This window comes from Phocoena sinus, chromosome 14, assembly GCF_008692025.1.
Source record: "Phocoena sinus isolate mPhoSin1 chromosome 14, mPhoSin1.pri, whole genome shotgun sequence".
NCBI classification, from domain to species: Eukaryota; Metazoa; Chordata; class Mammalia; order Artiodactyla; family Phocoenidae; genus Phocoena; species Phocoena sinus.
This window is the reverse complement of record NC_045776.1, coordinates 7,402,151-7,410,434: the sequence shown is the minus strand read 5'-3', so window position 1 is coordinate 7,410,434 and position 8,284 is coordinate 7,402,151. Positions and strand designations below refer to the sequence as shown.

Genomic DNA, 8,284 nt, shown 5'->3' with positions numbered 1-8,284 from the left:
TCATAGACATTACGGAAAATGTGGATTTTGTGGATAAACTGGATTTGGAAACTTTACACTCTTTAATCCCCTTTTGGAAATACAGATATCATTCAATGCAGCATATTAAAGGTTCTGAGAAAATCAGGAACGAAGAAGCCTACTGAATTTAGTTTAAACCACTGTTTCTCAAACTAGTTTGACTGTGAAATTACATCTTTATGTATCCTCTATTAGCATACGTCTCAAAACATACTGTGGAAAATGGTGTGCAATAGATTCACATCTAAACACCTTGGCTTCATTTTCAAAGTCTTACATAGTGTACTCCCTTCTTCACCTGTCCGAAGTCACTTCTCATTTGAGAATCAAAAATAAATGTAATTCAATATATCAACAAGTTAAAGAAGAAAAATTATGTGACCATATTGATGGACACAGAAAAATCATTTGATAAAAAAATGTAACACCCACCCACAATAAAAGCCATGAGTTAGAAATGGAGGGGAATTACCTCAACTTGATCAAGATCATCTGCAAAGAACCCGTAGCCAGGACTGAATGCTCTCCTCTTAAGACTGGGGAAAAAGTAAGGAGGTCTGCTTGAACCATTGCTGTACAACATAGTACTAGATGTTCCAGCCACTGTAATAAAGCAAGAAAAAGAAATAAAAGGCATACAGATAGGGAAGGAAGACATAAAACTAGGCCAAACTGCAGAGGACATGATTGTTTATGTAGCAAACTCAAGAAATCTACAAAATCTTCTAGAACTAATAAGTGAGTTCAGTAAGTTTGCAGTATACAAGATCAACACCCCAAAATCAACTGTATTTCTATATACTAATAATAATCATAGGGAAACTAAAATTTAAAACATAATACCATTTATAATCACTCCAAATAAAATAAAAGACTTAGGTGTCTGGTATATTTCTACCATGGGATACTACTCAACAATAAAAAAGATCAAACTATTGATATATGCAAAAACTTGGATAAATCTGCAGGGAATCATGCTGAGTAAAAAAAAGCCAGTCTCAAAGGTTTCATAGTGAATGTATTCCATTTATACAACATTCTTGAAATGACAAAATTTTTTAAATTTAGAAATTTTAGAAAAGATTAGAAGTTGCCAGGGGTTAAAAATGGGGAGTGATGTGGGAAAGAAATATTTGTCATAACAGGCAACACAAAGGATCCTCACGATGTTGGAACTGTTTTGTATCTTGACTGTGGTGGGAGATATGCAGATTTACACAGGGCACAACACTGTAGAGATCTTAATATAATTAATGCAATTATTCTTGTATTAACATGATATACTTATGCATCTTATACAGCTTAATACACTAGAACTTAAAACACACATGCACCCACACACAAATGAGTACAAGTAAAACTGGGGAAAGCTGAATACTGTAGGTGGATTGCACCAATGTCAATGTCCTGGCTGTGATATTGTACTCTATTTTGTAAGATGATACCATTGGGGGAAACTGGGTAAAAATATATGGAGTCTCTCTGTATTATTTCTTACAATTGCATGTGAATCTACAATTATCTCAATGAAATTTCAATGAAAATAAAGAGAGAAGGCAATAACATAACATTTATGGTTCTTTGGTGCCCCACTGCCAGGAATCTTCTGTGAAGAGTCAGAACTGGGGACTCATTCACCTTTTAGGTGCCATCAAGAAGGGTATTTAGATTGGTTCAAGATGGCAGAGTAGAAGGACGTGCTCTCACTCCCTCTTGCGAAAGCACCGGAATCAAAACTAACTGCTGAACAATCATAGACAGGAAGACACTGGAACTCACCAAAGAAGATACACCACATCCAAAGACAAAGGAGAACTCACGATGAGATGGTAGGAGGGGCGCAATCACAATAAAATCAAATCCCATAACTGCTGAGTGGGTGACTCACAAACTGGAGAAAACGTATACCACAGAAGTCCACCCACTGGAGTGAAGCCCCACTTCAGGCTTCCCAACCTGGGGGTCTGGCAAAAGGGAGGAGGAATTCCTGGAAAATAAGACTTTGAAGGCTAGCTGGATTTGACTGCAGGACTTTGACAGGACTGGGGGAAACAGAGACTCCATTCTTGGAGGGCACACACAAAGTAGTGTGCGCATCAGGACCCAGGGGAAGGAGCAGCTACCCCCACAGGAGACAGAACCAGACTTACCTGCTAGTGTTGGAGGGTCTCCAGCAGAGGCAGGGGTTGGCTGTGTCTCACCGTGAGGACAAGGACACTGGCAGCAGAAATTCTGGGAAGTACTCTTTGGCATGAGTCCTCCCAGAGTCCACCATTAGCCCCCAAAACAGCTTGTAGGCTCCAGTGCTGGGTTGCCTCAGGTGAAACAACAAACAGGGAGGGAACCCAGCGCCACCAATCAGCACACAAGTGGATTAAAGTTTTACTGAGCTCTGTCCAGCAGAGAAACACCTAGTTCTATCCACAACCAGTCCCTCCCATCAGGAAGCTTGCACAAGCCTCTTAGATAGCCTCATTTACCAGAGGGCAGACAGCAGAAGCAAGAAGAACAACAATCCTGCAGCCTCTGGAACAAAAACCACATTCATAGAAAGATAGACGAGATGAAAAGGCAGAGGGCTATGTACCAGATGAAGGAACAAGATAAAACCCCAGAAAAACAACTAAATGAAGTGGAGATACGCAACTTTCCAGAAAGAGAATTCAGAATAACGATAGTGAAGATGATCCAGGACCTAGGAAATAGAATGGAGACAAAGATCGAGAAGATGCAAGAAATGTTTAACAAAGACCTAGAAGAATTAAAGAACAAACAAACAGAGATGAACAATACAATGACTGAAATAAAAAATACATTAGAAGGAATCAATAGCAGAATAACTGAGGCAGAAGAACGGATAAGTGACCTGGAAGACAGAATGGTGGAATTCACTGCAGTGGAACAGACTAAAGAAAAAAGAATGAAAAGAAATGAAGACAGCCTAAGAGACCACTGGGACAACATTAAATGCAACAACATTCACATTATAGGGGTCCCAGAAGGAGGAGGAGGAGAGAGAGAGAAAGGACTCAAGAAAATATTTGAAGAGATTATAGTTGAAAACTTTCCTAACATGGGAAAGGAAATAGCCAGCCAAGTACAGGAAGCACAGAGAGTCCCATACAGGATAAACCCAAGAGGAAACATGCTAAGACACATAGTAATCAAACTGGCAAAAATTAAAGACAAAGAAAAATTATTGAAAGCAGCAAGGGAAAAATGACAAATAACATACAAGGGAACTCCCATAAGGTTAACAGCTGATTTCTCAGCAGAAACTCTACAAGCCAGAAGGGAGTGGCAGGACATATTTAAAGTGATGAAAGGGAAGAACCTACAGCCAAGATTACTCTACCAAGCAAGGATTACTCTACCAATCTCATTCAGATTCAATGCAGAAATCAGAAGCATTACAGACAAGCAAAAGCTAAGAGAATTCAGCACCACCAAACCAGCTCTATAACAAATGCTAAAAGAACTTCTCTAAGTGGGAAACACAAGAGAAGAAAAGGACCTACAAAAACAAACCCAAAACAATTAAGAAAATGGTCATAGGAACATACATATCAATAATTACCTTAAATGTGAATGGATTAAATGCTCCAACCAAAAGACACAGGCTTGCTGAATGGATATAAAAACAAGACACATATATAGGCTGTCTACAAGAGACCCACTTCAAACCTAGGGACACATATAGACTGAAAGTGAGGGGATGGAAAAAGATGTTCCATGCAAATGGAAATCAAAAGAAAGCTGGAGTAGCAATACTCATATCAGATAAAATAGACTTTAAAATAAAGAATGTTACAAGAGACAAGGAAGGACACTGCACAATGATCAAGGGATCAATCCAAGAAGAAGATATAACAATTATAAATATATATGCACCCGACATAGGAGCACCTCAATACATAAGGCAACTGCTAACAGCACTAAAAGAGGAAATCGACAGTAACACAATAATAGTGGGGGACTTTAACACCTCACTTACACTAATGGACAGATCATCCAAACAGAAAATTAATAAGGAAACACAAGCTTTAAATGACACAATAGACCAGATAGATTTAATTGATATTTATAGGACATTTGATCCAAAAACAGCAGCTTACACTTTCTTCTCAAGTACGCACGGAACATTCTACAGGATAGATCACATCTTGGGTCACAAATCAAACCTCAGTAAATTTAAGAAAATTGAAATCAAATCAAGCATCTTTTCTGACCAAAACGCTATGAAATTAGAAATCAATTACAGGGGAAAAAACGTAAAGAACACAAACACAGTGAGGAAAGACAATACATTACAAAATAACCAAGAGATCACTGAAGAAATCAAAGAGGAAATCAAAAAATACCTAGACACAAATGACAATGAAAACACGACAATCCAAAACCTATCAGATGCAGCAAAAGCAGCTCTAAGAGGGAAGTTTATAGCAATACAATCCTACCTCAAGAAACAACAAACATCTCAAATAAACAATCTAACCTTAAACCTCAAAGAAGTAGAGAAAGAAGAACAAACAAAACTCAAAGTTACTAAAAGGAGGGAAATCAGAAAGATCAAAGCAGAAATAAATGAAATAGAAACGAAGAAAACAATAGCAAAGATGAATAAAACTAAAATCTGGTTCTTTGAGAAGATAAACAAAATTGATAAACCATTATCCAGACTCATCATAAAAAACAAGGAGAGGACTCAAATCAATGAAAGCAGAAATGAAAAAGAAGTTGCAACAGACACCACAGAAATAGGAAGCATCCTAACAGACTACTACAAGCAACTCTATGCTAATAAAATGGACAACCTGGAAGAAGTGGACAAATTCTTAGAAATGTATAGGCTTCCAAAGACTGAACCAGGCAGAAATAGAAAACATCAACAGACCAATCACAAGTAAGGAAATTGAAATTGTGATTAGAAATCGTCCAACAAACAAATATCCAGGACTAGATGCCTTCACAGGTGAATTCTATCAAACATTTAGAGAAGAGCTAAAACTCATCCTTCTCAAAGTCTTCCAAAAAATTGCAGAGGAAGGAATAGTCCCAAACTCACTCCATGAGGCCACCATCACCCTGATACCAAAGCCAGACAAAGATACTACAAAAAAAGAAAATTACACACCAGTATCACTGATGAATATAGGTGCAAAAATCCTCAGCAAAATACTAGGAAACAGAATCCATCAACACATTAAAAGATCATACACCATGATCAAGTGGGATTTATCCCAGGGATGAAAGGATTCTTCAATATACGCAAATCAATCAATGTGATACACCATATTAACAAATTGAAGAATAAAAACCATATGATCATCTCAATAGATGCAGAAAAAGCTTTTGACAGAATTCAACACCAATTTATGATAAAAACTCTCCAGAAAGTGGGCATAGAGGGAACCTACCTCAACATAATAAAGGTCACATAGGACAAACCCACAGCAAACATCATTCTCAATAGTGAAAAACTGAAAGCATTTCCTCTAAGATCAGGAGCAAGACAAAGATGTCCACTCTCACCACTATTATTCAACATAGTTTTGGAAGTCCTAGCCATGGCAATCAGACAAGAAAAAGAAAAAAAAGGAATAGAAATTGGAAGAGAAGTGAAATTGTCACTGTTTGCAGAGGACATGATACTATGCATAGAGAATCCTAAAGATGACACCAGAAAACTACTAGAGCTAATCTATGAATTTGGTAAAGTTGCAGGATACAAAATTAATGCACAGAAATCTCTTGCATTCCTATACACTAACGATGAAAAATCTGAAAGTGAAATCAAGAAAACACTCCCATTTACCATTGCAACAAAAAGAATAAAATACCTAGGAATAAACCTACCTAGGGAGACAAAAGACCTGTAGGCAGAAAACTATAAGACACTGATGAAAGAAATTAAAGAAGATACAAACAGATGGAGAGATATACCATGTTCTTGGAGTGGAAGAATCAATATTGTGAAAATGACTATACTACCCAAAGCAATCTACAGATTCAATGCAATCCCTATCAAATTACCAATGGCATTTTTTACAGAACTAGAACAAAAAATCTTAAAATTTGTATGGAGACACAAAAGACCCTGAATAGCCAAAGCAGTCTTGAGGGGAAAAAAAAGGAGCTGGAGGAATCAGACTCCCTGACTTCAGACTATATGACAAAGCTACAGTAATCAAGAAAATATGGTACTGGCACAAAAACAGAAGTATAGATCAATGGCACAGAATAGAAAGCCCAGAGATAAACCCATGCACCTATGGTCAACTAATCTATGACAAAGGAGGCAAGGATATACAATGGAGAAAAGACAGTCTCTTCAATAAGTGGTGCTGGAAAAACTGGACAGCTACATGGAAAAGTATGATATTAGAACACTCCCTAACACCATACACAAAAATAACTCACAATGGATTAGAGACCTAAATGTAAGACCAGACACTATAAAACTCTTAGAGGAAAACATAGGAAGGACACTCTTTGACATAAATCACAGCAAGATCTTTTTTGATCCACCTCCTAGAGTAATGGAAATAAAAACAAAAATAAACAAATGGGACCTAATGAAACTTAAAAAGCTTTTGCACAGCAAAGGAAACCATAAACAAGATGAAAAGACAACCCTCAGAATGGGAGAAAATATTTGGAAGTGAATCAACGGACAAAGGATTAATCTCCAAAATATATACACAGCTCATGAAGTTCAATATTAAAAAAACAAACCACCCAATGCAAAAAGGGCAGAAGACCTAAATAGACATTTCTCCAAAGAAGATATACAGATGGCCAAGAAGCACATGAAAAACTGCTCAACATCACTAATTATTAGAGAAATACAAATCAAAACTACAATGAGGTTTCACCTCACACCAGTTAGAATGGGCATCACCACAAAATCTACAAACAACAAATGCTGGAGAGGGTGTGGAGAAAAGGGAACCCTCTTGCACTGTTGGTGGGAATGTAAATTGATACAACCACTATAGAGAACATATGGAGGTTCCTTAAAAAACTAAAAATAGAATTACCATATGACCCAGCAATCCCATCACTGGGCATTTACCCAGAGAAAACCATAATTCAAAAAAACACAAGCACCTCAATGTTCATTGCAGCACTATTTACAATGTCCAGGTCATGGAAGCAACCTAAATGCCCATCGGCAGATGAATGGATAAAGAAGATGTGGTATATATATGCAGTGGACTATTACTCAGCCATAAAAAGGAACGAAATTGGGTCATTTGTAGAGGCGTGGATGGATCTAGAGACTGTCATACAGAGTGAAGTAAGTCAGAAAAAGAAAACCAAATATTGTATATTAAAGCATATATGTGGAATCTAGAAAAATGGTACAGATGAACTGGTTTGCAGGGCAGAAATTGAGACATAGATGCATAGAACAAACATATGGACACCAAAGGGGAAAAGCAGCGGGGTGGTGGTGGTGGTGTGATGAGTTAGGTGGTTGGGATTGACATGTATACACTGATGTGTATAAAACTGATGACTAATAAGAACCTGCTGTATAAAAAAACAAATAATATAAAATTTTTTAAAAAAAGGGTATTTAACTTGGGTTTTTGACAGTTACAATTCATGCACTGCCTGTGATTTTCCCCCCTCTAACAGACTGTGATATAGATATAAAGTAGCATAGGAAATACTAAACATTGCAGTTCCCTCTTCCCCATAACTTTAAGGTAAGTAGGGGAATTATCTAGGCAGCATACAGGAGCTTAGGTAATACTAACAGGTGAAAGAAGACGCCACACCAGGTTGTAAAACAGTGGCAAGGGTCTAATTTTCTTCCTTTATGCTTAGAAAGAATAGAGTAGGAGGGAGAACAGGAGTGATATTTTCTTTTTTCTCTACCATATGAGCATGGTTTCATTTGATAAAGGAGGAATTATTTTTTTAATGAATGTGCCATTGTTCCTGTCACTAGGGAATTACTTTATTGGGGGATTAAATAAATGAAAATGATACCACAGTGTAAATGGCAGTGGTTATATGGGTTGGTGCCTTAAAGGCAATCTTTATATTTTTATTCATGAACCTCTTTATTTTACATATTTCATATGAAAACGTATTATTATTATCAGACAAGAACGTTTTAAATGAAAAAGGCAATGAATGATTATTTATTGAATGGATTAATAAGTGCTGCAGTCAAACCTTGTATAAGCTACTACAGTAAAACAATCCACGAAAATATGGACAAACTCTTCAATAAGTATTGATTGACCTG

General features: G+C 37.0%; 1 protein-coding gene across 1 annotated transcript in view; it reads right to left on the bottom strand.

Moving 5' to 3' along the window:
- Window positions 1-542: 542 nt before the first annotated feature.
- RTTN (rotatin) overlaps window positions 543-8,284 on the bottom strand; it is a 165,827-nt gene continuing 158,085 nt past the window's right edge. Inside the window, exon 52 of the mRNA XM_032603244.1 lies at window positions 543-624. The gene's annotated coding sequence lies outside the window, so the exon portion shown is untranslated. The remainder of the gene's footprint in view (window positions 625-8,284) is intronic.